Raw genomic sequence first — 17,367 nt, forward strand, 5'->3', positions numbered from 1 at the left:
CTTAGGGGGACCTTCATGGTCACTGAGGGGATGGACGAACTAGAGGTAGGAGACACCACCCTCTCTTTAACCAGGACAGCTTTACTTTTGTTTGTATTATATATTGTGGTTCATTGGAGATTTCTCTTGGGAGCTCCCCTCTCCCTGCTAAAAGTTTTGAAAATCACTGGACTAACAGGTTTATGGTTTGGGGTTTTAGAGGGGGGAAAAGAATGATGTGTGTGGCTGACTCAGTTATTTAAATAGATTTTCTGTAGTTAGCCTGACGAGAAGTCCTCCAAAGTTATTAATGGTGATTGGGGAATGCTGCTTCAGGGCATCTTTGCTTAATAGATCAGTAGTTCTCAAGTTTTTGGTCTCATGACCCCTTTACACTCTTAAATAGTTATTGAGACTCTCAAAGAGCACCTTGTATATGAGTTATATCCATGAATTTATATTTTTAAGAATAAAACATTTAAATTTATTTTAAAATAGTAAACTCATTACATATTAACAATAAAATTTTTATTAAAATAAGTTTTCCAAAGCAAAAAAAAATTAGTGTCATTGTTTTACATTTTTGCAAATCTCTTTATTATCTGGCTTAATAGAAGAAACACAGAGGGTTTCCCTGGTGGTCCAGTGATTAAAACTCCATGCTTCCACTGCAAGGGGCACAGGTTTCATCCCTGGTCAGGGAACTAAGATCCCGCATGCTGCACAGGCTGGGCCAAAAAATAAAAATAAAAAAATAAAAATGAAAGAGAAGAAACGGATTCTCATATTTGCCTCTGCATTCAGTCAGTTGTGACATACTCTTTTAGTTGAACTATATGAGGAAAATACAGCCTCATACGTATAAATAGTTGGGAAGGGAAAAGGTTTTTCACATATTATGAATGTTTTTCTTTGACATAAGACCCCACAAGTTGTAGTGTCTTATTTGCTCTGTGGAATCTGAAACCATAGCAATGAACTTTTTGTTTCCTGAAATTAAAGTAGCAATGTACTCTAGAAAGGCTCTAAATGCCTTCTTATTGTCTGTTCATCATTGCTGCTCCATCACCCTCAAAGTCCTTGAGTGATCTGGCCTCCTACTATCTTTTTGATCTCATCTCCGAACCCTCTGCTGACTCTGCTTTGGTCTCATGCACTCCTTGCTGTTTATTTCTCTAAACAGTCTCCTGTGTTGTGCTTTTGTGCCTGCTGTTACCTCTGACTTCTTAGCAAATAAATTGGATATCGTGTTAAACAATCTTAATTTAGTAAAAACCAACGGCAAAACATGTTTCTGGTTTTGGATATGAAAGTAGGAATCCCTAAGCCGAATTGCTGATACTTGGCTTGGCATTGCAATCTGAAACATTTATACATCACCTTTATGTCAGACTCTGACCTGGTCCTCTGTTGATGGAAATGAAAGTGGCATCAGGTCTTTGCTATAGAGTACATAAATGTGCCTCCCCTTTGCAAAACACTAAAGATTGTCTTTACTACTGTAGTTTACTAGGACCTAGCCACATAGGCAATCAGTCATTTTAGGGAAATATAGCAAATAGAAAAACACTGTTCTATATGTTTGGGGAGATTTGATTTAAATCTAGGTGATTGAAACAAACTGCTAGTCAGAAACATGCAACATTTTTCCTCAAAAGTACATTTTTATTGCTTGATGTATTTAATATTCTTCACTTAAAAGGCATAATAGACTACACATTTTCAGGAGGTTACATTTTGATATGATATATGATGCTTCACTGAATTCACCAGTTTATTGAGCGGTAGTCCAAGGAAAAAGGGCTTTGAAAGATGCATCTCTTAGCACAGTTGCTGTGGTGTTACATAGCATGATTAGGAGCCCCAAGTAAACAAAGACAAATTCTCACTAACTTTTTAGGAAAAGGCCTCTCTCTCATTTAACCAGGTGAAAGATGTGTATTTGAGGATTTTTTTTCCTGTTATGTGTTAAGAGTTCAGTGAATACTGAAATATTTAATCATATAACTTTATATATTCTGGATATATTTTTAATACTTTAAAAATTCAATTTTAAGGAAATAATTATTGCTATACCTTAATGGTTAGACAGTTTATTTAATGTTGTACTTAAATACGAAAGTCAGATGTTAGCATGAAAAAGAAACTCATCCACCTTCCTTACCTAGTTTATTTCCAGATTTTTCCCTTTCTGTTTCCAATTAGTTTAACAGTTGGGGTTCTTAATTGCAAATGAAAGGACTTGGTTCTAAAAAGAAATTTGTTGGAAGGGGCTGCCCAGAGGGTCATGGGAGGGGAAAGTAGCCCTGTTAGAGAAACTGGCAGGAGCCAAGGGAGCGCTATTCAGGGCCTCAGGGTTCATGGCAGCAGGCTTTGCAGTGGAAAAGACATGCCAGATCTGTGCTTCTGCTGTGACTGACCCCTAGTCAGTCTTTCCTTCCTTGGGTTACCTGCTTATGTTTTAGAGAAGAGTGTCTGTGCCCATCCCCTGTATGCTAGAACTGGAAGAGGTAGGGTTTAGCCTAGGCTTCTGTGTTGGGAAGTGGTCACCAGAAATTCCTCTTTTACCAAGATTGCACAGAGAGGGAGAGGTAATTCCTCAAAGGGAAGTCAGAGTCCTGTTAGGAAGGTGCCCAGAAATGACAGATATTCACTACAATTAGTTGAAGGGAGAACAATCTTTATAAATCCACGGAAGAAACAAGAGTTAGTTAAAACTGTATTGCAGCCTCAATTGAAAGAAAAAATAGATTGCAGTTTAATAACACTTTTAGTACAAAAAGAACAGGATTAGTAGTACAAAAGCACCTGCATTAGTAATTTCTGAAATAAATATACTTAGGTTGTCAGTTAACTGATGCAGTATTCTTGAAAACGCTAGTGTGTTGTGTGTGTGATACAATTTATAGTGAAAGGACTTTACTAGCACTTCACTGATAGTTATGTTACTTACAATTTTGTGGGCACATTCACACACACGTAACAATAATCCCTTAAAGTTATATAGCATATTTGCATTCATTATTTAATATTTGTTGTAACATTATATTGTAGGTTTTAGTCCCAATTTATGGAGTAGAAAAACTGCGAAGCTGTATGTCTTTGCTCAGAGTCATACTGCTAATTAAATTAGAGTCAAGATTTTAATCCAGGTCTTACTTATTCACATCTATTAAGAATGGCCTGGATAACTCTTAATTATCTGTACAATGGGGAAAATCATGCCTATCTTGCAAGATGTTTGAAGATTAAAGGTAAAATACAGGAAGTTTCCTGTCATTGTAAGAGTTAACAAACGATTAGTTAAATGTTAGTTTTTAAAAATGCATTTTTTAAAAAGAGTTAAAGTATTTCTATAGTAATTGGTTTTGGGGTATCTTTGGATAATATGTAGCATCACTTTTTTGGAGTCACATTTACAAAGGAAGTAATATTGCCTCATAAGAATTCTGATATTGTAACATAACACTTTGATATTTAGAAGTAAATTGTCATTTTCATTTTAAACTTTAATTGGGAAATTTGAGTCGTTATGTATGAAGTTTTTCTTGAATGTCTTATTTGAAGAGACTTTTTTTAAACAACTAATTAGGAGCTTCCAAGTGGATTTAAATTTGTCTTGCTTTTAAAGAGGCTTTGTTTGAAATTTCCTAAATCTTTTCTGTTGAAGCATACTTTGATTAATTCTTTTAAATTTATTTCAAGTTTTAAAATATCCCATGCTCTTAGATTGGAAGAATTAATATTGTTAAAATGGCCATACTACCCAAAGCAATCTACAGATTTAATGCGATCTCTATCAAATTAGCCATGACATCTTTCACAGAACTAAAACAAATAATCCTAAAATTTATACAGAACCATAAAAGACCCAGAATTGCCAAAACAATCCTGAAGAAAAAGAACAAAAGAGGAGGCATAACCATCTCAGACTTTAGACAATACCACAAAGCTACAGTAATCAAAACAGTGCTGTATTGGCACCAAAACAGACATATGGATCAATGGAACAGAATAGAGAGCCTAGAAATAAACCCACACACCTATGGCCAGTTAGTCTTCAACAAAGGAAGTAAGAATATACGATGGGGAGAAGACAGCCTCTTCAGCAAGTGGTGTTGGGAAAGTTGGACAGCCACATGTAAGTCAATGAAGTTAGAACATACCCTCTCACCATGGTATATATTACACAATGGAATACTACTCAGCCAGGAACTAACAGACTTATAGAGGATTATTTATGCCTATGGGAAAGTTGTAATTCTTAATTTGGTATTATAGGTGAAATATCAAGGGAGTTGAATACATTATATATATATAATTTTACTCACTCAAAGTGTTGTACTTAAGCTCCTGCCCAAGTACCAGAATCTATAATATAAAGGTAAGAAATGGTCCCTCTCCTCAAGGAGCTAAAAATTTAGCAAAATAGACAGATGTATATACCCTTGTGCAAAGTACAGTCCTTTGACCAGCAGCACTGATAGAACTACCAAATGCCCACCCTTGAACTACTAAATCATAATCTGTATTTCAAACAAGATATTTAACAACATATGCATGTTAAACTTTGAGTAGCACTTTTGTACACAAACTAAACGTAATGTGGTAAAAACTATAGATTCTTATAAATAAAATACAATATCAGCTCAATTACTACCCTCATGTCTCCAGAAGAAGAAAAATGGTCATGGCGAAGAAAAATTAAGTCAGACATTTTCCTGGATTGACATATTAAAAGGTGCTCAATGGAGTTTGTTGAACTGGCACCAGGCACTACTTTTTTGGAATATGTTGTTTGCTATTGAGTAGTCTAGATTTAGTGTTTATGCACAGAATTTTTGTGAATAGATTGCTTCAAAAAGAATGAAACTCAGATCACAGAGAAAAGGAGGAAAATGAAAGCCAAGATTATATAAGTTCGTTGCAGTTTATTGAATATTTGCTAGTGCCAGGCACATGGGAAGTGCTAAAATATAAAGTAAGAGAGACAGTCACTGTCCTCTAGTAGGAAACTCATGAATATTTATTTTATTCTTTGGGTTGTAATATAATACTACTTTTTAATTAAAGTATAGTTGATTTACAACATTATATTTACAATATTAGGCATATAACAGTGATTCTATATTTTTATAGATTATACTTCATTTAAAGTTATTATGAAATATTGGCTATATTCCCTGTGCTGTATAATGTATCCTTGTATCCTGTTTATTTATTTTATACATAGTAGTTTATACCTCTTAATTTCCTACCCCAATCTTGCTCCTCCCCCCAATACAGTACTATTGTTACTTATTTTATTGCTCAGTTTTTCCAGCTTTGGCCTTTAGGAGCTCTTTCAAGTTGGCTTCTGTTGAAAATCGCTTTTTTAAAAAAAAATTTATTTATTTATTTATTTATTTATTTATTTATTTATTGGCTGCCTTGGGTCTTTGATGCTGCACGTGGGCTTTTACCAGTTGCGGTGATTGGGGGCCACTCCCCATCGTGGCGGGCTCCTCACTACGGCAGCCTCTCTCACTGTGGAGCACTGGCTCCAGGCATACAGGCTTCAGCAGTTGTGGCACACACGCTCAACAGCTGTGGCTCATGGGCTCCAGAGCACAGGCTCAGCAGTTGTGGAGCGCGGGCTCAGCTGCTGTGCGGCATGCGGATCCTACTGGACCAGGGATCAAACCCATGCCCCCTGCATTGGCAGGCAGACTCCCAACCACTGCGCCCCCTAGGAAGTCCTAAAAATAGCTTTTTGATTCAACTTTTTGCTCAGTTCTTCCCTGTTTTGAGGGATGCCTAGTATAGGATAAGTGTTTTATAAAAAGTGGAATCTTCTGATCAGGCGCCTATATCAGAATCAGCAAGGGTGTTTAAAAAAAACAAAACAAAACTTAACATCACTAATCATTAGGGAAAAGCAGTTGAGTACTACAGTGAGATACCACTTCATACCCATTAGGATAACTGTTGTCAAAAAATCAGAAGACAACGTGTTGGCAGGATGTGGAGAAATTGGAACCCTCATGCATTACTGATGGGAATGTAAATTGGTACAGCTGCTGCAGAAAACATTATGGTGGTTCCTCAGAAACTAAACATAGAGTTTACCGTATATTCCAGCAATTCCACTTCTAGGTACAGATATATGTTGGCTCTAGATCAGTGCAATAAAGCAAAAATTGCAGTAAAGTGAGTCACATAAATTTTTTGGTTTCCCAGTGCTTATAAAAGTTATTTTTCCACTACACTGTGGTTTGTTAAGTATGCAATAGCATTAGGTCTTTAAAAATATGCATATCTTAATTAAAAAGTAATGCTGTTGGGGAAATGGTGCCAATAGACTTGCTCCATACAGGGTTGCCACAGACCTTCAGTTTGTTAAAAAAAGCAACACAGTATCTGCTAAGTATGATAAAGTGAGGTATGCCTGTATACACCCCAAAGAGTTGACAGCAGGGACTTAAATTTGTATACCAGTGTTCATAGCAGCACCATTCACAATAGCCAAAGGTAGGAACAACCCAAATATTCATTGCTGGATGAATGAATAAACATAATGGATAAACATAATTCCATGGATAATAGAATATTATTTAGCCTTAAAAAGAAATGAATGAGGGCTTCCTAGGTGGCGCAGTGGTTAAGAATCCGCCTGACAATGCAGAGGTCATGGGTTCGATCCTAGCTCCAGGAAGATCCCACATGCCACGGAGCAACTAAGCCCGTGTGCCAAAAAAATTAAATAAATTTTAAAAAAAAGGAATGAAAATTAATGTAACCTTTCATATTGCTAAACTAAAGAAGAAAAAATCACATGGTAATATCAATAGATGCAAAAAAAGTATTTGACAAAATCCAACTCTCATTCATGATGAAAACTTAGTAAACTCAGAGTACAAGGGAGCTCCCTCAACTTGATAAAGAATATGTACAAAAAACCCTGCAACTAACATACATAATGGTGAGAAACTCAAAGCATTTCCACCAAGATCAGGAACAATGCAAGGATGTGCCCTCTTAACAGTGCTTTTCAGCATCATACTGGAAGTCCTAGCTGGTACAATTAAACAAGAAAAGGAAATAAATGGAATGCAGATTGGGAGAGAAGAAATAAAACCATCATTGCTTGCAAATGACATGATTGTTTATGTAGAAAACCTGAAAGAATGAACAACAAAAATCTCCTGAGAATGGCCAAAAACCTCCTGGAACTAATAAGTGATTCTAGCAAGGTTGCAAGATACAGGGTTAAATTACAGAAGTCAGTCACTTTCGTATATAGCAATAATGAACAAGTGGAATTTAAAATTGAAAACACAAACCATTTAAATTAGCACCCAAAATGGAAATATGGAAATATTTATCTAAATATATATACACATATGTATATATGTATGTGTGTATGTGTATGATCTATGTGAGAAAAACTACAAAACTGATGAAAGAAATCAAAGAAGAATTAAATAAATGGAAAGATAGTCCATGTTCATTGATAGGAAGTCTCAAAATTGTCAAGATGTCAATTCTTCCCAACTTGCAGTATAGATTCAATTCAATCCCAATCAAAATTCCAGCAAGTTATTTTGTGGATGTTAATGACCTGATATTGAAAGTTTATATGGAGAGGCAGAAGACCCAGAAAGGTTAACACAGTACTGAAGGAGAAGAACAAAGTTGGAGTACTCACACTACATAACTTTAAGGCTTACTATAAAACTACAGAAGTGTAGCGGTAAACATTTCAAGACAACGTATTATTGGTGAAAGAATAGACAAATAGGTTGTTGGAACAGTGTGGAGAGCTCAGAAATAGACCCACATAAATACAGTCATCTGATCTTTGACAAAGGAGAAGAGGCAATGCAGTGGAGCAAAGATAATCTCTTCAGCAAATGATGCTGGAACAACTGGACATCTACATGCAAAAAAAAATGAGTTTAGATACAGGCCTTACAGCCTTCACAAAAATTTACTCAAAATGAATCACAAACCTAAATGTAAAATGCAAAACTATAAAACCTCTAGAAGATAGGAGAAAATCTAGATGATCTTGGTGATGCCTTTTTAAATCCAGCACCAAAAGTACATTCATACAGAGTAGTTTTACTGCCCTAAAAATCCTCTGTACTCTGTTGATCCTTCCCTCTCTTCCCAACTCCTGATCTTTGTGGTGTCTCCATAACTTTGCCTTTTCCAGAATGTCATATAGCTGAAATCATACAGTATATTGCACTTTTAGATTGGCTTCTTTTACTTAGTAACACACATTTAAGGTTCCTCCATGTCTTTTCATGGTTTGATAGCCCATTTCTTTTCAGTGCTAAACAATATTTCATTATTTGGATGTACCCGTTTATCTGTTCACGTACTGAAGGAAGTCTTGGCTGCTTCCAGGGTTTGCCAATTTTGAATAAAGTTGCTATAAAATTCATGTGCAGGTTTTGCATAGACATAAGTTTTCAATTCCTTTGGGTAAATATCAAGGAATGTGATTGCAGGATCATATGGTAAGACTATATTCAGTTTTGTAAGAAATCCCCAAACTATCTTCTAAAGTGGCCATGCCATTTTGCATTCTCACCAGCAATGAATGAGTTCCTGCTGCCCCACATCCTTGCAATTGCTGTTGTCAATGTTCCAGATTTTGACCATTCTAATTGGTGTGTAGTGTTACCTCATTATTATTTTATTTTTCATTTCTCTAATAACATATTATGTGAGGCATCTTTTTACATGCATATTTGCCATCTGTGTATCTTCTCTGGTGTGGTATCTGTTAAGGTCTTAGGCCCATTTTTTAGTTGTTTTATTACTGTTGAATTTTAAGCATTCTTTGTATATTTTGGATAATATTCCTTTATTAGGTATGTCTTTTGCAAATATTTTCACCAATCTGTGACTTGTCTTTCTATTCTCTTGACACTGTCTTTTGCAGGGCAGACATTTTTAATTTTAATGGAAGTCCAGCTTACCAGTTATTTCTTTTATTGATTGTACTTTTGGTGCTGGATTTAAAAAGGCATCACCAAGATCATCTAGATTTTCTCCTATCTTCTAGAGGTTTTATAGTTTTGCATTTTACATTTAGGTTTGTGATTCATTTTGAGTAAATTTTTGTGAAGGCTGTAAGGCCTGTATCTAAACTCATTTTTTTTTGCATGTAGATGTCCAGTTGTTCCAGCATCATTTGCTGAAGAGATTATCTTTGCTCCACTGCATTGCCTCTTCTCCTTTGTCAAAGATCAGATGACTGTATTTATGTGGGTCTATTTCTGAGCTCTCCACACTGTTCCAACAACCTATTTGTCTATTCTTTCACCAATAATACGTTGTCTTGAAATGTTTACCGCTACACTTCTGTAGTTTTATAGTAAGCCTTAAAGTTATGTAGTGTGAGTACTCCAACTTTGTTCTTCTCCTTCAGTACTGTGTTAACCTTTCTGGGTCTTCTGCCTCTCCATATAAACTTTCAATATCAGGTCATTAACATCCACAAAATAACTTGCTGGAATTTTGATTGGGATTGAATTGAATCTATACTGCAAGTTGGGAAGAATTGACATCTTGACAATTTTGAGACTTCCTATCAATGAACATGGACTATCTTTCCATTTATTTAATTCTTCTTTGATTTCTTTCATCAGTTTTGTAGTTTTTCTCACATAGATCATACACATACACACATACATATATACATATGTGTATATATATTTAGATAAATATTTCCATATTTCCATTTTGGGTGCTAATTTAAATGGTTTGTGTTTTCAATTTTAAATTCCACTTGTTCATTATTGCTATATACGAAAGTGACTGACTTCTGTAATTTAACCCTGTATCTTGCAACCTTGCTAGAATCACTTATTAGTTCCAGGAGGTTTTTGGCCATTCTCAGGAGATTTTTGTTGTTCATTCTTTCAGATTTTCTACATAAACAATCATGTCATTTGCATGAGTGGATAAATAAGATGGGCGGTGGGGGGTGTGTATACACACACGGTGGAATACTAGTCAGCCATAAAAAGAATGAAATTTTGCCATTTGCAACAACATGGATGGACCTTGAGGGTTTTATGCTAAGTGAAATGTCAGAGAAAGACAATTACCGTATGATTTTGCTTATATGTGGGATTTAAAAAACAAAACAAATGGACAAACAAAATAAAACCAAACTCATAGATACAGAGAATGAATTTGTGGTTGCCAGAGGGGAGAAGGGTTAAGGGGTGGGCAAAATGGGTAAAGGGGACCAAGAGATACAAACTTCCAGTTATGAAATAAAGAAGTCACAGGGATGTAATGTACAGCATGGTGGCTATAGTCAGTAATATTGTATTGTAAATTTGAAAGTTGCTAAGAAAGTAAATCTTAAAAGTTCTTATTACAAGAAAAAAGCTTTATAACTTTGTATGATGATAGGTGGTGACGACTTATTGTGGTGATAATTTCACAATGTATACAAATGTTGCACATTTGAAACTAATATAATGTCATATGTCAGTTATACTCTTAAAAAGAAGATATCAGGCATAATGAACTAAACTCTTAATTTCCTTGTCCTCCCATTTATTAAAAAATCTGCATCTTACAATATTCCTCATCTTAGTAAATGCATTTGCAACTGGTGCATCTATCTGGCCAGTGATCTGGGCCCTACCTAACCCTCTCTAATTATTTCCTTCACTCTCCCCTTCGTGTCTCTTCCCTTTGCCTAGAATATCATTCCTCTCACTTCATCAATCCATTTTTCACCTAAATTCTACTCACCCTTTAGTTTTCAGCTTTAATCTTCATTAACCACCTGGTTAATTTAGGCCCTATTTTGTAGCTTCATGGCATCCTTTAATAAGAACAACAATAATAACTACAGCTGACATTTAGTAAACCTTGACTAGGTACTGGTACATAATATTATCAAAAGGATTAAGTAATTTGCTTACGGTTACACTCTGATAATTTAAAGAACTGAGTTTGGATTTAGATAATTTACCCCACACTTAACCTCTTCACTACTCTGCCTCTTACTAGGTAGTTACTTTTGTGATTACTTAATGTCTCGTTTCCATCTTGTACATGTAAGCTCTTTGAGGGCAGAGACTATGTCAATCTTATATTCCTAGTATCTAGCACAATATCTGTTGAACATATGCATAAGTGCATTATCATATTTGAGATGTAGCCTCATTTATTCAGAAAAGTCTGAAAGTGGATAAAATTTACAAGAATGTCATCTGGAATTCACAGATTACATTGACCATTTTTAAAAAAATAAATTTATTTATTTATTTATTGGCTGTGTTGGGTCTTCATTGCTGCGTGCAGGCTTTCTCTAGTTGCAGAGAGCGGGGACTACTCTTCGTTGCAGTGTGTGGGCTTCTCAGTGCAGTGGCTTCTCTTGTTGTGGAGCATGGACTCTAGGCACACGGGCTTCAGTAGTTGTGGCACATGGGCTCAATAGTTGTGCTCACGGGCTCTAGAGCGCAGGCTCAGTGGTTGTAGCACACTGGCTTAGTTGCTCCTCAGCATGTGGGATCTTCCCAGACCAGGGCTCGAACCCGTGTCCCCTGCATTGACAGGCAGATTCCTAACCACTGCACCACCAGGGAAGCCTTGACCATTTTTACCTTCTAGAAAGGAAAGTATCTATAAGTGTGGAGAAATCTGTTTAGTTCATCTCATAAGTCAACTTACTGTTAGTGATTATACATCAAGGAACCTGACCTATTTGGAGAAGATTGAATTTGAACAAAAATTGCCCCCTGCCTTTGATTCACTAGATTTTAGAAGCTAATGCTTAGAGGTTATGGGCAGTCAATTGGTGAGTTTTATTAGATATTCGTCACAAACTAAAAAAGAAAAGTCACAAACTGCCATCTGTTGGTATTTGGGGGAAAACTGTCAAAGAATAGACAGTAGACACACATGTATGAGGGTGAGTTAAAAATTATCCGCACTCTGGCTGTAGAACTTACAGAAGTTTTAACCAGGGTGTGGATAATTTTTGACTCACCCTCATATTATGACTTGCTATTCCAGCTTTAAAGATGACTCTTAGACCGGGATCAAAACTTAAAGTAGGATGGAATGAGTGGGAGCACTAGGGTAAAAAAGATGGAAATTTTATAAAGAGCTTCTTCCTGTGTCAGGACATCATTGATAAGGGATTTCTCTTACTTTTGGAAGATTCTTGAGTATGAAGATTAAGAAAATGCTTGAAGAAGAACTAGAAATCCATCAGGGACTCTTTTCTTGAGTCCTTTGTTTTATTGGTGGGAACTCTGTTATCACAGAAAGTAATAAATTATTTAGGAAGGCCATATTCATTGTTTTTAAAGGAAAATAAATGAAAGATGATGTAAACTTGGCACTTGACACTTGTTTGGAATTTGATGTGCATTATTTTCTGTGGGAAAGGACTTTGAATATTGTCTTTCCCATTGCTGATGTACACACAGCAGAAAACCAATCGTGAAATTTATTTAAATGAAAATAAAATGAAAAAATTTAAATCTAAATTTTATTTTATATATACATACATAAAGTGTTAGAAAAGTGCATAAATATGAGTTATTTTCACTACAGGATTTTTTTTTGAGAGGGAGATTATAAATTATAAATATATAATACATTATATAAATGTATATAATATTTACATTTGTACTTGTATTTGTACATATACATGTACAAATATATATAATACATTATACACATATATAAGTGTGTATGTGTTTGTTTTAGGTGTGTATGACTTTTTGAGCATTCCTGTACTTTAAAGTTTTCTGTCTTTACTCAAGAATACCTAATGGAAATCTGTTAAATGGCAAAGCTCTGATTTATTCCTTTTAATGACTACATAGCTCTATTAGTTGACCAGGGCTGCCATAACAAAGCAACACACACTGGGTGCCTTAAGCAACAGAAATTTATTTTATTACAATTCTAGATGCTAGAAGTCCAAGATCCAGGTGTTGGCAGGGTAGATTTCTTCTGAGGCCTCTCTTCTTGGCCTTTGAATTGCTGTCTTCTCCCTATGTCTTCTCCACAACCCCAAAATAAAATACAAGAAAAATCTAACAACCACTTCATAAAAAGCAATTTCAACTTTGTTTCCCTAGATACAGTACAAGAACCTTAAACTAAGGTGTTAAGCTTATCTTTCTGAAAAATATTACCCTCTTATAGTATTTCCTATCCTGGTGAAGTTAATGGTTCTCTCTCATTGCTGTCCTCACTACCCCCAAAATAGTTATCCAAACCTACCTCCTCACTTCTTTTACATCTCCCACTGCTTCTACCTTGTTTCACACCTTCATTGTATCTTTTACACAGCCTGCAGCATCCTTCTAACTAGTTTTGCTTCCTTCAATTTCATCTTCGTTTTAACCCAATCCTTTATACTGACACTAGAGAGATTCTTCGGCAAACAGATCTAATTTTGTCAGTGTGTTTGAAACCCTTCTATCATTTTCACCTTCCCTGATCACTTCTCAACTTCTTAGCATGACGCACAAGTCTACCCTTTCCAGTCTTAGCTTTTCCCAGGTGTAATCTTTGGTCCAACTCTTACAGTTTCCCCAACATATCATTTTGTCTTGGCGTCTATGCCTCTTCCTATGTTACCTCTTTTAGTAAAAGCCCTGCTTCCTTATCTGCTGCCTATGGCCCCATATTCATCCTTTATGATCCAGTTCAAGTGTGTTTTACTTGTGAAGACTTCTGATACTCCTCACATATCATCAGCAAGGATCACTTTTTTTGGTTATCATTGTACCTTAAATATAACTCAATTTAACCTCATCACACTGTGTTGTCACTTGTTGACATGTCTAGCGCCTCAGTGAGCTGAACTCTTTGAGGGCAGATGTCATGTTCTCATTCATCTTTGTGTCCCCAGCAAATGAGAGGCGTTCAGGGAAAAAAAATTGTTATATACATGGGCCTAAAGGCTAATTAACAGGCCCTAAGAAATGAGAAAATATGTTGTCAGTTTTGTTTTGGGAAAAAAATGAAGTTCTTTGATTTGTTTTATTACTGTTGCTTTTAATTTTCTTTTAACAAAGGATTTTTGCTTTGATTTTTAAATAAACCTCAAAATGAGGAGAAATAAGCACGTAAAACATCATACATTGACTAATTGTGACAATGAGAAAGAGATTTAACAGTCCAAATCTTTATTATTTGCTATGGTAAAGGTTTTGAGAATACCAGTTTTATTTCAAATTCTCCTGTTATATTTATAAATAAAAGTAGCAGATCTGGTCTCAAGATGTGACAAAGTACAATCTAGAAGCCTTTCTAATTCTACAGCGAGCCATTAACTAGAAAAGGCTATTAAAGATTCATCAGAATTCAACGTAGTGTTTTCTACCCAAGGGGTTTCTGAATACAGTTAGAGGACTTATGGATCAAACAACTAGGAATTGATATAGACCTAATGCCTTTGCTTTTCCAGATTCTATAAATCTGACAATAATAACCAACAGAGTTGTTCTGAATTTGTTAGAAATTACTAGAGACAAAATGAACTGTCAAGATAGATGTCGGCAGTCCTTAAGAAATGTTTAAAATTCAGTGGGTGGCATCTTTAACTGAATATGGTGATTATACTGCAAAAAAGTTACTGTCATGAGCATGTAAAATTCTTACTTGTGGATATCATTAATTTTTAGTGAAGTTTTTGCATTTACTTAAATTACCTAAGTGCATTTAAAGAAGTATGAAGTTTTCTGTGTCAATAAAGTATAAAATATGTTTTTGAAAACTGCATGTAAAGGAAAACCCCCATTACTTTAAACCCAAGTCGAAGTGCATATTATAATTGCTCTCAAATACACACCCTTAGTGAATATCAGTTGTAGATAGCTTTTGAAGGCTGTCATAAAATTTGGCAGTGTAACCTATTCTTTATAGTCTTGAATAATGTGGATCATTTGATCTATTAAATATCTTTGAGTACCACTTAGATGGAATGGAACACTTTAGCTGTAACACTATCTCATAGAAGAGATTTTTTTTATCCTATCTGTATAAGGAAGTGTAATGCTACTTCTGTCTGCTCATTAAAGAAATCTCTTAACAGCATCTTCTTTGAAAGAATAGAGAGCAAAGCCTGTATTTCAGGAACTGGTGCTTTGCTTGTCTTTAAACATTTGTCTTTGCCCATGTTTTTCAGTCAGAGGTTTTAAAGTATTGTTTTGTTTTTAGGGAATTAAAATAATTTATTAGCCTCTTGTATGAATGAACCTTATGATCCTAATTTGACAGATTTAAGATGTGATAAAGGTTAATCTCCAGAAATTTAGATGAACAGTTGGCATGATGCATTATTTTCTATTTAAGTCTAATTCTTTGTTTGATTTATTTACCTAATAGGTTTTATTTGGCTGTCAGTAGCCATCAATGAATAAAACTCTTTGAATTTGAATTTCTAAAAGTTCACGTATCATACAAGGTGTCAAACTTGACATTTTAACTATATGTGACTGAATCATCAGCAGTATCATGGTTTTTGGTTTGTCTTTTTGAACCATAGCATTTCACCACTGTAGTTATATACAGTTCACTTGATTCTACTTAATAAACATTGATTTTAGTTTTGACTGCCTTTATATGTTGAATGGTTTCTGCTGTAAGGGTTTCTGCTCCTGAAATAACCAGACTCTCTAGCATTACCACCACCCCTTTTCACTCTTAATTCTGTGAAAGAGATATTTTATTCCTTTTACCCCTATAACACAGAGTCTTTGAGTGTTCCCTGAGTATCAGGGGTTTAGAGTGAAAAGCAAAGAGAAAATGACTCTAAGTAGATAAACAAGGCCTTGCCAAATGGGAGCATCAACAGAGGAAATAGACAAGGGAACATGTAATTATAACTCAGGACAAACCCAGTGACAAAAATGTGATACTTGGTACAAGGATTAACACAGAGCAGAGTATAAGGCCCATAGAGCAGGGGCTGTTTTTTATTAATCTCTATATATCCAGTATTTAATGGGTTCAATAAGTCAACTAAATGAATGAGATTAATTCTGCCTTAGCAAGAGACAAGAAGGAAGGAAGTCTACCCAAATGTCACAAGATCTGGATTTTGAAAGTCAGATAGGTAGATGAAAGGGTAAGAGAATGAATGATAGCCATGGAGAACAGCATGAGTGAAAACTGCATGCCATGTTTCACAAACTGCAAATAGTATGAATTGTTTCACCATAAAGTGCACATTGAAGAGCAATTAAAGATGGAGCTCTATGTTAATAAAGAATTATATAGTTTGAATGGGTTTCTTTGAAAAAGAACATTTTAAAAATATAATCTGATCAATTTACATTTTCTTGAACACTTTCTAAAATGTTTTTGAGGTACCTAAACCACTTCCTCAAAGGGCTTTGATATTTTAAAGTTAATTAGAATTATTGTTGAGTAAGGATTTTCATCTTAATATTTATTATCTCTAGCAATTTAGTTTTATGTCAGGTTTTTAGTATATTTATAATTTTATATAATACATGGGATCTTTTGTGTAGTCAGTGATCATTTTACCCATTTTGAATGATTTTACCTTTTCAAATGATAAGATTTATAGTGCTGCATTTACATTTATGACACACTGATGTTTCTTAAAGTATGACCATATACTTCAAGCCAAGTTTTAGGGACTTCCCTGGCGATCCAGTGGTTAAGACTCCACACTGCCACTACAGGAGGTGCAGGCTCAATCCCTGGTTGGGGAGCTAAGATTCCATATGCTGCATGGTGCAGCCCAAAAAAAAAAAAAAAAAAAAGCCAAGTCTTAGATAGAAACCCACTATATAAATAGATACAGTTCATGGACATTCTACTTCTTATGCTGATGGAGCTACTAGGACACTCCCCAGACTCCTCCAGGATTTGACAGTCAGTGGTTTAGCGGAAAGAGCTTTGGCCTACATACCAGGAGGCCTGGGTTCAGCATTACTAGTTAGCTACAGGATTGTCTCTTTTTTATCATCTGCTAAATAAAGGGATTGAGTGAAACGACTTCTGAAGTCTCTTTTACTTCTAAAATTCTGTGGTTTTATAAATCTATAGCTATATTTTATTTGATGCTGGAGCCTTGAATAGGAATGTAACCCCAATTATAGCTACATTTTCTAGGACTACATCTTAGTGAAACCAGGGGCTGTCTATACAGTTTTTCATTTGTGAGATACAGTTTTTCTTGTTCAACGTTCATAATAAGTTCCTCACCTCCCCACCCCCCCCCCCCCCCATTTGATAGTTGAGATTTTGGTAGGATAGGTGCAGATATCCAGCAGGTAATTTGGTGTATGGGTCTAAAACTCAAGAGAAAAGTCAGGACTACAGATAGATTTGGAATTGTCCATGTAGGTGGTAAAAATGTGGAAATAAATG

The 17,367-nt window shown here is 35.3% G+C and overlaps 1 protein-coding gene across 3 annotated transcripts in view; it reads left to right on the forward strand.

Annotated features, from left to right (window-relative positions):
- The window catches only part of SOS1 (SOS Ras/Rac guanine nucleotide exchange factor 1), a 125,350-nt gene that overhangs the window by 27,070 nt on the left and 80,913 nt on the right, over nt 1-17,367 (forward strand). The window lies entirely within an intron of this gene.

This window comes from Hippopotamus amphibius, chromosome 7 (genome assembly GCF_030028045.1).
Source record: "Hippopotamus amphibius kiboko isolate mHipAmp2 chromosome 7, mHipAmp2.hap2, whole genome shotgun sequence".
NCBI lineage: Eukaryota > Metazoa > Chordata > Mammalia > Artiodactyla > Hippopotamidae > Hippopotamus > Hippopotamus amphibius.